General features: G+C 35.3%; 1 protein-coding gene across 2 annotated transcripts in view; it reads right to left on the bottom strand.

Annotated features, from left to right (window-relative positions):
* tty (tweety) overlaps positions 1-15,272 on the bottom strand; it is a 135,096-nt gene that overhangs the window by 109,753 nt on the left and 10,071 nt on the right. The window lies entirely within an intron of this gene.

Here is a 15,272-nt window from a genome sequence, read left to right as displayed (position 1 = left end):
TGAGAAAATAAATGTCATGATTATTTGAATTTAATTGCTTTAAAAAACAAAAAGATCATTATCTTTACCCACAACAATGACAGTTTTATTAATATCTCTGACAATTTATATCGAGGTCTTAATTGTGTCAGCATCAGCATCTCCTTTTACTTGTTTACAGGGAAACCCTTGTGGCTGTAATACTTTCATTGAAGTTTTTATTATTTTGTCCTTATTTTTCTGGTTATACAAAAATTTTACTTGCAAAATGGTATTTTTGTATGTTTTTGATAATCAAACTCTGGAATATTATCTGAGGTTTTTCTACGACTACGTTCTCCTCTTTTAGTTGGAGTAGTTGCTGGAACTGTTGTGACAGTAACTGATCTTTTAATTTCGGGGTACCCAAAGACAATATAGCTACTTGCTGCGTAATGTTTTTCTACATAGCGCAAATATTTATTCATGATCTCTTAAAGTATAAATTTTAATAGCTGAAAATTGTACATAATGATAAAAAAATTATCGAATTCGAGTTCTTTTCGATTTTTTGCATTTGCTGAAAACATTTACAACGAACAAAAAGCATACCGACTTTTTAAAAAAGGCTGATATTTTGACGCGAGAATTTTCGATTGAAAATTATAGGGTGCTTTTTTGATATTAATTCAAAATAAGGTGAAAAAATTAATATTTTAAATCAAATAAATTACAGTGTATTTGGGACATGAAAAGATAAGTTTTCACTAAATTTCCTAGAAAAATTTTTTGAAAAAGAAAAAAAAAAAACAAAAAACTTGCTTATTTGAATTTTTCACATAAATTTTCAGGTTATGTGAAAAAATTGTAGGAACAAAAGTTGTAGATCTTTTTATTATCTACAACTTTGCCATTTAACTTTTTTCCATAGAACTTTTTGTTTTGCCGGAAATCGAGATAAACCGTTTTTTACCCTTAAAAACTCACCCACTCCCACTTCCCGAACTCAGATCGCCCGTAATTTATTTTTCATCTTTTCATCATTAGAAAGGGTGAACATACTATTCCCGGAAATAATTTTTCCATGCTTGGTCATGCATAAATATTTCATGCATTTTTGCCTTGACCCGAGTTCTCCCGCCATACATTTCTACAAAAAAAAAACGCGCAAAAAATACTGTACGCTTTTCACATTCGTCATGTCAAAAGCGAATAATAATAGCGTTTTCTGCTTTGGTAGATGCTTTCACTGAAAACGAGTGCGTCCCCACCCCTGTTTTCTCGCCACTGTCCGTACACGGGGTTAAACTCCAGGACGATATCCTGGCCAAGGGCGTGGCCGCAGTGGAAAATCGATCGGACGGGCGCACACCCTCACCCAGAGAAAGAGGTGCACGAAACGGCACGTTAGGGTCCTACAGGGTAGTTATTGGGAGTCGGCAACCAGTGTTGCCAATAAAGCGCGCAAAAAAACGAAATCTGCGTATTTTTGTATCTTCTTGCAGCACATCAGATTAATCTCATTGTGCCCGAGGCTCATTACTACTTGGTGTTGAGTTTGTAGGATTTTTCCTACAACTACTTAGTTTAGAAATATTTTATTTTGTGTACAATTAACTTTTCATAACTGCATTATCGAGCAGTAGTCCAAAATATCCATCTGCTTGGGTATTTACATTAATTCTTTTATTTTTAATTTTACTTATCATTTTCGTATTCTCTCATCGCATATCATTGAAATGCTTTCTTCTCTCGAAACGAAAGTTTACTGCCGAAAAACAGATGTATATTTAGAAAGACACCACTTGGGATGTTTCGAGTAGGTACTCATTGTTAACACTTTTATGGAATGAGACAAGGAATTTGGGCCCAAGTGGTTGATCCTTCTTGACTATATCTATGATCCCGACCATTGTCAGTGATGAGTTTTCGAGAGTTACGTCGAACACATTTCTTAGCCGATGCATTTATTCTGTTCTGGGTTTTTCGCCCAGAACTAAACCCGCTCTAAAGTCTTCTCGCTGATCGCGTTAGTTTCTCGAGGTTACCCTGTAATTTTCTTTTTTCGTGTTTTGTTTGTCATTGTGTTTTGTTGTTAATAAATGTTATTGTTGATGAAAGCCGTGTTCGTCTGAATAATAATTCACCTATCACCGGTCCCGACAAGTTATTCGAGAAACCAACGTCCAAACCACTTCTTCTGATCTTTTACATCCATAATACTATAATAAAACCGAACTGTTTTTAGTTTGTTGCTAGTTTGTTTGAACGCGAATTCTTTTGTATATGATAGCCACATTCAAGAGAAAGACTACTTACTATAGGCTCTCTAGCACTGAGCTACAATTCTTAGTTAGTCTTAAATATTGGGATTTATGAAGTGAGTCGAAAAAAAAACGATATCAAACTATTTAATTTCCTGGAGTGATCTAATACATATATAGTGAGTTTCAAAAAGTTTGCACCAAATGGATGCACTCGGGGTGAGTGGCGGGGGATCACTGTCTCTCTCTTATGGGTGTTTGACAGTCCCCCGGTGCAGACCACACGGCACTCACCCAGTAAAGTTATCGGTCAACCACCCTATCCCGCATCTGCGGGCAACAGGCGTTGGCCGATTTCAAGCTAGATGTGTGGGAGAGGTGTCTCGCAAGAGCCCTCGGCGGTTACTCATCCAACGCTGGAAAGGTAGCTTTCCTAACATGAGTGCCCCTTGGGGTAACGTAAGGGTATGCGGTGCAGACCACACGGCGTACACCCAAAAGTTGTTGATGAACCGCCCTATCCCGCACCTATACGGGTAATGGGCGCGACATCTTCGTCATATGATGTGTGGTAGAGGATGCTCGTGAGAGTCCTCGACGGTTACTCATCAAACGTTGAAAAGGGAACTTTCCTAACATGAGTTCTAGGGGGGAGGTGAGTGCCCGCTCGCGGCTGGAGGCTAGTGAGCCTCATCTCCAACTGGCGTTGGCCTCTTAGGGGCAGCGGCTCCGCTAGCGGGTAAAGGGATACAGGGCTGCAGCCCCATTATGAGGCACTGGACGGCTTATGCTGTTCCGTGATCCTCGCCTGCTTCTGTACGGATCCAAGCGTTCGAGGTGTCGGGGCTTGCGGTCCTTCCGGGATCTAGTATCCGAGTCTAGCCTTGGAGGGCACCAAGGCAGACGCTTGAGGTGTCGGAACCCGGATGAACGGAGCTACTAGTATCCGAGCTTAGGACCCCGGCCGGCCACTTCCGGGACCATATTCCCAACTGATTTGGCATGGCTGGCGGGGGCAGGTGTGCGACGCGAGCACTCTCTGGCGAAAGAAGAGCGTAGTTAACTTGTACGAACGTTCGGTCGAACGCTGCCGATGGTCCTGTCTCTTGGTTAGCCACACTAAGTAGATGTAAGGAAGCAATTCCGGGTTCGGTGAGCGGGAGAAAGCCCTGCGAAATCCTGTTGGTGTGGGGTGAGGGGCGGTACCCGCAAGGATTTCCCGAAAATCCACCCCTCCACGCCCGATCGCATCCAACGCCAGGGTACGTCTGGGGGGCCTAACCGGCCCCCCAGGCCCCCCGGTGCGGTCGTAACTATGACTCTCTTAATGTTCGTGTTCGTCTGAATAATAATTCACCAATCACCAGTCCCGACAAGTTATTCGAGAAACCAACGTCCAAACCACTTCTTCTGATCTTTTACATCCATAATACTATAATAAAACTGAACTGTTTTTAGTTTGTTGCTAGTTTGTTTGAACGCGAATTCTTTTTGTATATGATAGCCACATTCAAGAGAAAGACTACTATAGGCTCTCTAGCACTGAGCTACAATTCTTAGTTAGTCCTAAATATTGGGATTTATGAAGTGAGTCGAAAAAAAAAACGATATCAAACTATTTAATTCCCTGGAGAGATCTAATACATATATAGTGAGTTTCAAAAAGTTTGCACCAAATGGGAAACTTTTTTATTATCCATTTTTTCAAAAAAAAATCCCGATAAAAATTGGAGTTGTCAAAATTCTAAATTTCCGAACAGTGTACAGGAAAAAACAAAAAATTGAAATTTTGATCAAGAGTAAACTACCCTTATTCTCGACATTATTAAAAAAGTTTATTAAGATAAGTTGTTTGAATTTGAAAACAATATTCCGATTTGCAATCACAGCCACCTGTACGTAACAAAACAAAAAAATCATTTTTCTATGGTTCTAGCCTCATAAAGAGTACTAGTATCTCGTATATATCTTAGGCGCCTCCCTCATATTACTATAATATTATTTCAATGCGAAATTCAGTCCAAATTATCATTCGAACTATTATATCGATGTTTGTTGAAAATGATTTAAATTTTTCTATTTTTTGGTGCAAATTTGATATTTCACTCTGTATGTATGTCCATAATAACTATCAGTATGATTTAATGACAAGAAATAATTGACTAAATTAATTAATGGTAACAATTAAGTACCTAATACAAATATGTAAGTAGTACTAGTAGCTACTCTTTATGAGGCTAGAACAATAAAAAAATTATTTTTTTTTGTTTTGGTACATAGGTGGCTGTGATTTCGAATCTGAATATTGTTTTTAAATTAAAAAAAAATCCAAAAAACTTTTTTAATAATGTCGAAAGTAAGGGTAGTTTACTCTTGATCAAAATTTCTATTTTTTGATCAAGAAATTTTTTGGCTTTCTACTACTCCATCTTGATACAAAGAAATGTGGGAATCTTCCAAAGAAATAAGTCACTCCTAAAAATATAACCCTTTCAATTTAAACAAGATTCTATTTTTTGTTCTCCCCTGTACGCCGTTCAGAAATTTAGAATTTTGACAACTCATTTTCAAGTTTCTCGCAACGCTCCAATTTTATCACAAATAAAATGTTCTGACAAATGGATAATAAAAAAGTTTCTCATACGGTGGAAACTGTTTGAAACTCGCTGTATGAGACAAAGTCGCAAAATCGTGTTAATTTAAACATTTATAACTCAAGAACGACTGAACATAATTCCGCGATTTTTCATTTGTTGGTTTTTTTTTTTTGGAACAGCAGAATACCTGAGAAAGAAAGGTTTTGGCTTTCTACTTCTCCATCTTCATACAAAAAAAATGTGGGAATCTTCCAGAGAAAGAAAGAAAGCAATCAATTTCGGAAATGTAAACTCTATACCTATACAAAGATGTGTAGAACATGCAAAGAAGTAACTTTCAGACACAAACTGAAAGTAAAAGCCCTTTTGAAACACCTACTTTTATATAAACATTGAATTACACGAAAGAAAAATAATTTCGAAACAAATACTTTTTAATGAACACTGAATTATACAAAAAACACGCGCTCTTCAGTTTTTATTCCAAACATTCGTTATGGAATTGAATGGAGGTGAAATTTCACTTACATGAAACACTGTCATCCTCACTGGTAGACATCTGATGTTTCGCCGTAAGACAGACAGCTCTTCATCAGAACCAAATCTGGATAACATTATAACTAATGACATTCAGTCGCGTATCTGATTAAATCCCAGCCGTAGGAATCTTGTTTAAATTGGAAGAGGTATATTTTTAGGCCAGATTAGTTTTTGGGAAAGAAAGATTATTCTCTCCTAAAATATTATTCCCCTTTCAATTATGAACAATTCCTAACACAAAAAATATTGTCGCGTTAGTTAAACAATTTATGATTCTAAAACGGTTGGACCGATTTTTATGATTTTTTATTTGTTGGATTTGTCTCCGCCCGGAATAACAGAATAAATGCTGAAATACATATTGAACAAACTGACGACATTCGGTATGTTGGGTTATAATAGTTATTATGGTGTGTATGAACATGAATACCCTCGAGAAGGATATCGTATAGCGAAACACGTAATGCGGTTTTGTGAAATATTCAGTGAAAATCTCACAATAAAGTATAACTTGAATACGACATGGATGTTCATCAATTCCATCACAGAAACTTGTGATTGTGCGTTCATAAATAATTGTTGTGTCAGTGTCATAATAAAAGCAAAGTCACCAATATTCATCAAACAATGCCCCGAACAAGAAGATCGAATCTTCTACAACAAAGCCATAATGCAATTAGAATGCGGAAGATTGCAAAAAATCCACTGCAGATGAAGAAGACGTTTCACGAGAGAAGCGCCGTGTTCAGTATTGTCAGTTCTACTTCTTTGCAGTAAATCTCCTGTTTCGACTCTCAAGCTACTGTTTTACTGTTTGACCGTTGAAATCTACTGATAATTCAGTTTACTGAGAGAAAACGTTTTGACTATCTACTTCTCCATCATTAATTTCTTCTGTAAATATTTCCTTTTCGATTTCAATGACTGAATAGTGACAATTACTATATATTATGTAGTGTGTAACTATAAAATAAATTTTCCACTGTTTTTTGTATCAATACACTGTTTTTCTGTAATAAATATTTACTGCTGAACATGATAAAACCTGTCAACAATGACCGTGTTAGTATTTCTTATAAGCCACAATAATGAATTTTGTGTTGAAAAATTTAAGGTGATTTTTGAGCAGTATTATCAGGCGGAGATATTAACCATTACGGGAGAAAGTAACTTCATAGTTAGATAGTTTTATGAAGATAAACTCTGGCTTATAAAGCATGATACTTGAACGCATAACTTCATGACAAAATGTAAAATTAGAATAATTCAACATTACTATTCACGATCAGACGGTGTGCGATGTGATAATCTTGGTTGTGAAATGAGATCCGATCATTACCTAGATGATCCCTTCTATGAAAGCCAACAAAAACATTTCCCCACTTTCGTTAAGTCAATATCTTCACCTACTATAAACTGGCGGAACATTTAATAATTTCCTGTAAACAAACACATTAATATCGTTATTTATGAAAATATTTCTTTTTATCTGTCATATGGCAATTCCAACAACCCGATACGGTTTGTTAAGTTATTTTTTATTTATAAAAAATTGGAGTGACACTAACCCTCACGTTTCCAGAAAAAATCAACGTTTGGGCAGGAATATTGGGAAACCATATTGTAGGACCTCTATTTATTGATCAAAATTCAACAGGGGAACAGTTTTTGAATATGCTAGAAACTACTGTTAACCTACTGTTAATCGTCGAAGCGACTCCTAATGAATTCAATATAGATATTGTATTCCAACAAGATGGAGCACCACCACATTACACCAGACAAGTAAGAAACTATTTGGATACTACTTTTCCCGGTAGTTGGATTGGCCGTCGAGATCCTATAGAATGACCAGCCCGCTCGCCAGATTTGACACCTTTTTTTATGGGGCTATTTGTAGCAAAAGGTGTACGAAACTGAAGCAGCTTCAATATTGGATATACGGCAGAGAATAATAAATATGTGTAGAAATATTGACGTTACTGTGTTCGAAAATGTAAGGTAGGCTGTTCATATGTCAAGAAGTTCAAGGCAACCATTTCGAGCATTTTCTGAACTGACCTCAAGCTTATTATCTCATATTATGTAGTTAAATGTCAATGTATTCAGGCAATTATTGAAAGTTCCGCCATTTTGTAACAGTTGAAAATATTGACATTATATGATAGGGTTGTGAAGCATTTGTCAGAAGCTTGAAAAAGACGTGTCACAAGACCCCCCTTTCCATTGAATTTTTTTTTGCCAGATGGCGCCTAGTCACCTAGTCACCAACTTGAAAGTTTCATCTGTCAATTTCACTTCAAAATAAAGTATTCATGCATTAATTTCATTTTTTATGTTGTACATGTGAACTTTAGTGATGAATAAACTTCTATTCTATTCTATTCTATTCTATTCTATTCTATCCCAAATTTCAATTTTTTGAGTTGACCCTTTCAAAAAATAAAAGGGGGGGACGTTAAAGAAATGCACTGTATAATTTTCTCGAAAGAACCCTTTTTGCGCCTTCGTTGAAAAATTACAAAGACAGAAGATAGAACAAAACAGTAAAACAAATATCAATTGATCTAACAGATTATTTGCTGTTTTGGCGGCATGCCGTATCGCCTTTGATGTATGTCGCAGTTACAGACGAAACGTTGAGCCCAAAAACCTGCAGAACATGATTAATAAACCCGAACACAGCAAATTAGTTTGTAGACATCGATGGTGAAATCCGAATCGCCATGATCATTCAATCTGTTATTTCTTTTATACTTTTTATTGAACTGCTTTTTGTAAATTTTAGGTAGACAAAGAATGTTTGAGGTTATGATTCAAATATGTGTCCAGTTTTCCATGAATTAATCTTTCGAGGCTTTTGATCGCATTTTACGAATTTTTGACATATTCCACAAAACAACTTTATTGGGTTGGCAACGCTGTCGGCAACACATATCTAGAATGGGAGAACGTTCAGTGATATACTTGTTTACATTGACAAATGTTCAATCGGCTGAACGAACGAGAATTGGAAATGAATTTGGTTATGGGAATGACGTCAACAAAGCAATGAGAAAAGTTTCATCGTTAACGAAATTATTTCCGAACGGAGTGACGCTGATCGCAAATCCAATATTTTATGATGTTTTCAATTTGATGTACTGCATTGTATAGTGTACATCACATTCTCCGATTATTTGATTTTATTCCTTTGGTAGTGACGTTTCAGTGGTAGATTTACTATGTAAGAGTTAGTATTTGTAGTCTTTGATTTCAGCGTGTCGAGGTTTTTTTAGACTACAGAGGTGACACCAAATCTTCGCCACAGTTTAATAAAATATGCAGCATATTCTCTTCAATGTTTCCGATCCTTTCATTTCCTTTGATTTCATCGGAAAGCTTATTACCATTCTGATAAATATTTAGACTTGAATGTTACATTTTAAGAAGAAAAATCATTAATATGGCAACAATGCCACAAAGTTATAGCAGCCAATCACTGGCTTTCGAGCACGTAAGGCCCTTTAAACTGATGTACGAATTCAAGCCTTTCTAACTGCGTTCTTCTTGAATAACTTTCCTCTCTGTATTTATCTACTCTTGTGTCCACATACTGGTAGTGAGCATTTGAGGCAGTTTGCGACTTAGCTCCAAAAATAACAACAATATTTTTACGAACCCCACATAACCTCTAAATAACGTTTTTAAAGTTATAAAATCTCTGATCAACCTTTTAATACGTCATCGCTTTCTTACTATTTTCTGTCTCTTCACTGCAAATAGAGAAAATATATATCCATGAATGGATCTGATTCTTCCGAAGGTTGTGATAGGTTCTTCTATCATTTTTGCAGAGACTTATCACAATATTTTTTACAATATAATCTTTGTAATAACCATTGTTTTTTTTTTCGATGAAAACATAAAACTACTTGTAAGTAGCATTTTGAATGAATGGAAATGTGTTTTATTGTCTTTCACTATTTGGGAAATTGAAAAGAAAGAAAAGAAAAACAAAATGTATTGCACAACAGATGAATCCATTTACAGGACAATATATAATATAATAATGCAATATAAATGAAGGTTACCTAAGCTAAATATATAACAAAAGATTGACATATCAAGGATTTGACAAATTAAGAAATAAATTCACATATATGATTGAATTAAGAAAAAGATGGCATATTAATTAATTATTATTTGTAAATAACATGAAATGAAGACAGTAAGCTAGATGATGGTTTGTTCAATTTTGGATAATATGGTCTTTTCACACATCAAATTTATAGGAGACACTTTTCCGAAGTTGGATCTAGTAAAAGGAGTATAGAAAGTGATCTGTCTACGTGTAGTAACTTGAGGTACGTTGAAGTTAATTTGTTCTTGTAACGAGGGTGCATCAATGGAACAATAAAAAATTTTGTATAATATAATATTACTTGATGAAATTCTACATTGCTCCAAGAAAGGCAGACCGAATCTTTGAAGTGGTTAGTTCCTCTAGCAGGGTACACGCCATCATCATGCAAGAAACTTCAGAAAACGCCTTGGCACATTTTCCAAGGTTTCCTTGTGTACACTATAGAGAGGATACCAAATTAAAGTAGCATACTCTAACTTGGAGCGAACGATAGTATAAGGTATGGTTTAGGCCGTAAAATTGATGAATGATTTACAGTTGCGCAGAACAAAGCCAAGCATTTTTCTAGCCGATGCCGCGAGAGTATTGGTGTGGCCAACAAATGTCAACCTGCTGTCGAACGTCACCCCTAGGTCTTTGACAGTTTTTTCGCGAAGGAGTATTTCATCCTCGACAGTATAAAAATACTCAATAATATTGGCATTACTTGTAAAAGAGCAAACTTTTCACTTTTTAACATTCCATGCCAATTTATTGATTTGACACCAGTTATCTATCAGGTCTAATTGGGACTGGAGGTAAGACCAGCTCTCCAAACTTGTGATGGATGAAAAGATCTTCAAGTCGTCTGCAAAAAGTAAGTTGCCACACGAAAGCTCGGAGGTGAGATCATTTATGAAGATGAGAAAAAGCAGGGGTCCCAGATTGGAGTCTTGTGGCACACCGGATGGTGATAAGTGTGGTGCAGACGCAAATCCATTATAAAAACAACATTGGTTCTCTGATCTAAATAAGAGCGTAGAATTTGAGCTATTTTCTATAGTAAGATGGAGTGACTAATGGAATAATTAATCAATTCAAATCTATTTACCAATTTTTATCGGTTGAGATAAAAAAATAAATGTAATATTATTCTCTAAGAATGGTTTTCGTCAATTTCGAATTCCTATTGTGATTGTCTTTATCAATTTGTCTAACAGATTAACAATTTTGCATTGGCTAGATCTGTCGAAGGTTGTCATTGAAAAATGAATGATAACGTAAATAAAACACAAAATGATATACAGGGCGTTGTTTAGCCGATCCCACTATTGCTATTTCAGAAACGATATGAACCTAAAAGGTCGGTTAAATTGAACGTACCTATTTTGGGGAACTAGAAAAATCTCTTTTCAGATTGAGAATATCAGTGGTTGTTTTTGAAATATTCGCCGAAAACTAGGATTGTTGAATTTCGTTTCTTGGCTCTACCGTCTCCAATTCGAATGTAGCGCCTCCTCTTTTATATCATTCGAATATAAAAAAAGGTTGAAAATAAAGTTGATGAAATCTAATGAACAAAACGTCGCATTGCAAATTGATTTATATCAGATTATAATGAATATGAAACAGTATTGAAAGTTCATGTGCCTTTTTTTCATATAATTCAATATAGGTTGAGAATATGTCAGCTTCTTTTCAATGTAGCAATTGAACGAAGACAGATAAATTCAATATACTTCTCAAGAAGATCGAAGCTGTTGATAAGGACCTAGTTATGAAAGAGTATATTAGACAAATTCAGATTGTTTTAAACATCAAACACAACATTTTCCATTTCCACAATTTCTTATGGGTTATTAGAATCATTCAGTATATTCCTAAGCAGTAAAAAATCGCAGACCGGTCGAGCGAAATCCATTCATATAATTTTCGAGGCGACTGCGATATTTCAAAGTTCGAGAAGTTGTTTTCTTAACTTTCAATCGTCAGAAGAATATGAGAAAACTTTTGATTCATTTTCGACAGTAAAAACGGAATATGATCGTATTCATTTATTCATATCTGACCAAAAATTGTAATTTATAGTTTCCGTTTCGATGAAATGTACAGAACTGCAACTTTCTCTTCCACTCGCGTTGCACCAACCAAGTTGACGTTAGCAGGAGATGATTTAATTTATATCATCTGATATCAATATAACAACTTAGTATTTTCGAAGTATATAATTATAGACTTTCGAGCAAAATACTTTTTTAATTCTCTGCCAACCATAGCTTTTTCGGGTGTTAATTCTATTCGTTCTACTATTGAGTTTTTTGTATAATTCATCAGATTCTTGTTCTGTATAATGTTGTATAAACCTACAGTAATTCTTGAAGAAAATACCTTGAAGTTTCCGTAACAAGGTGCCATTCATTGTAAGACTCCCGAATAGTATTCATTAGAAAATACGGGTACTAATGAAAGAAATTACTAAAAGGTGAAAGTGGAACATCTGGCGTTGGAATAAATCCAAACCAAGCACTTTTTTCCAAACACCAGAACTGCAATACTCTTCTTGAAGCACGTTTGACCTATCATAAAAGTGTTTTTCAACTCCTGAAGACGCCATCTTGCGTGGTGAAACGAAGTGTTTGTTTTGGAATAGAAATTACGTTTAAAAGTGGTAGACAGTATTTCACTCAGACCGATTATCAACTTCAGAGATTCTGTGACCCCCTTGGCAAAATTTAAATGCAATTTCAAGAAAAAACCTTCTCATTCGTGAAGAATTCAAAGCATTTTATCGGCATTGTTGTCATTTTCAATTCAGATTATCCAGAAAAGGCTAACAAGATAAGTGGACCGAGGACCCAAAACAATGTAACCAATGAACAATCTAACCAACGAACAATGAAAACATAACCTTACTAAAATGAGGTCATCTGAGTGGCTACTTCCAACTTAGGTTGAACTGCTACCCTTACCAGTTAGAGCATTGAATTCAAGGAATTTTTGGAAACGGAGGTAGTCACTTTAAAAACTCATCAAGAAGCTCAGAGTCTCACTAAGACACTTTTATGGAGACAGTGGAGATACAGAACTAGAATTATTTCTACAATACCTCACCACCGTGAGACCTTTCGTAGAGAAAACCAACTCCAACTTCCGTACTTCTACTGAGTAGATTGGGAAGTTAACTTATCTCGTACTCATCTCTTAAACGGAAAGACTTGATAAAAAATGAGGCATATCAAAAAGGATCTCTACAATAGATTGGATACTCCAGAAATTGAACAGAAAATGACAATAGCTCACCAAGGAAAAGAATACTGATGAAGAAGATAGAAATTGTATCCATATACAACATTAGATCCTCTTTCAAATTCGAATGCACAATCCATATCACCCAAACCAAGCCATCAAAAGGTAACCATTCCCCTCCATTACTAGATGAACTGTGTTTTTATTATTAACGTCTCATAAATAAGATATTCTTATAATGTAAATTATATTGATCAATATTTTTTTCTTTAAAATATCAAACCGTAGATGGGTTGAAAGGGAAGCACTTATAAATGAATATGGCAACACCCGAGTCTGAACTCTGCATATACCACCACCTCAGTATTAAGTATAAAGTATTCAAAATATTGGGGAAACTATGGCTTTCTATAAAATTTAATATATTTCACATTCAATTTAAGGCAAACTTGCCTGTTTGAACGAAGAAATATGTTGACTCATGTTGCTGCGTAAAGTGAACATCCTGTATATAATTATAAATGAGTTTATGAACAATAAAGCTGTTACAACTAGAGTCAGGGCACCTCAATTGGCGTAATTCAATAATAGATCTAATTATATCGTGCATTACAATATCAATGTAATTTTTCACTTGATCCTTGACCTGTGCAATTTATTCAGTTTTACGACTACGCTTTGTATGTATGTACACATCTGATTGATGATCTAGGACAGAAAGTGACAAGAGCAGTCAAAATATGTTAGACTACTAAAATGATTTTAATAATCATGTGGAACATATCCGATAATAATGATATGCATTCATAAACAATGTATTTTTTGCACATTAATGTAGTATGTTGATTGACCCACCGTCTCACAAAGTTGATACAAAACGTGTTAGTTCGATATTTATTTATAATAACAATAACTAATCATGAACATGGTTACTGCCATAGTGTTGCAAACACATATTTGCCTTTGTTCTAATTGATCACGAGGTCGGTAAATACAAACAACCAGACAAGTTGAAAAGCACAATAGATCAGTTAAGTAACCAAGTAGAAACATTTGCCATCACTAGATGTGAACAATCTATTCGGAAATACACCAAACTCTTGCCTGACTACTTTAGTTCTCTTTTGAAGCTCAGGTCAATTGATAATTTGTAAATGATCTGATGAAATTCAACAAAGCAAAGTAATAAGATCACTAAATTTTTCACCATACTAAGTACCTTTCGAACATTTTTCTCATGAAAAATTGGTTTCGACCTCAGTAACCTCACCCAATCTGCATAGGTGTCTTTCGAAGTGATTTTAACTTTCATGAAGATATATCTACGAACCCTACGATGAAAGGGAACAACAGATTGTAGTTCATCGATGATTGTAAGGAAGTATAATAGTGAGGTTTTCCACAAAGTGACGGTAACAAATCGGCCAAGACAACACAGGGAACTGCTGATAGGATTGGTAAATTAGTGAAGAGTCACAAGAAACCATGAAGAGTGGATGATGAGTTATTTCAATAACATGCTTGGGAAAACACCTGGTGGAAAACTGGACATAAAATGGGAGCTGGAATATAGCGGAGATAAATTTACATTATAGCTTCTCGGTTGGACAATACATATCAGTATTTCAAGTGAGTGAATATCAATTTGAGGCTTCTACAAAATGATCACAGCAATATTCATACATCGATGAACCCAAAAGTAATATCGAGACTGATCTGGGAATTCCGTGGAAAACTAAAGAAACTAGCCGAAAGCAATAGATTGACTCATGCTGAGTGTCTGGATACTCAGGAATCGCAGGTAACGAAAAAGTTGATGAGTTTGATAGACGTAGAACATATAAGTCCTTAACCAGTTATGGAGAAACCAAAATGCAGTGGGGGAACATCTGGGAACGCATACGGGAAAACCTTAATAAAAGGACAGTCTGAAACAAGAACTGAAAAACTGCTTCAAAGCGCCAGGAATGGGTTCAGAGTTATTACATGTCCTTCTAAATGAATATTGTCTTTTTTAGAAGACATGTAAGTAGGAGATTTTTTGGCTTTCTACTCATGTAATTACTCTGGACATTGTCCCAAGACAGGAGGCAAGCAATTCATAAACATCCCAAACTATGCCCAGGAGAATATGACAAACATCCAACAAAAGATCTGTACTAGTAAAGAAAACAAGAATGTTGGTCATGAGAAGATGGTGGAAAGAGGTTGAGATAGCAGAAACTCTGGAATTTTACATTCATTTTCAGGACATAATTTTAGGCTAATTTTTATGTCTATTCAAATTTTTTTTGTTCTTCATTTTAGGGAGACATCGTGAGTTCTGCTAGCTCATACACAGAAAAAAATATGCTGTTGAATCAGACTACGCCATAATTTTAGACTCATTTTAGGATCCATTATCCTATCTTTCCCACACTTGAAAAATTATCTTCATTTCACAATGTCTGCTTGAGGTAGTAACCTAAATATTCAATTCAAACGAGGAGCAAAAAAGTGTTCAATAAGATAACGAAGGAGACTAAAATGAGACTAAAATAATTATAAATTCAGAATCTCCAA

Source organism: Leptinotarsa decemlineata, unplaced genomic scaffold (genome assembly GCF_025532065.1).
Source record: "Leptinotarsa decemlineata unplaced genomic scaffold, Ldec_3_MD MMD2_tig00026282_RagTag_RagTag, whole genome shotgun sequence".
NCBI lineage: Eukaryota > Metazoa > Arthropoda > Insecta > Coleoptera > Chrysomelidae > Leptinotarsa > Leptinotarsa decemlineata.
This window is presented reverse-complemented; position numbering and strand designations above follow the sequence as displayed.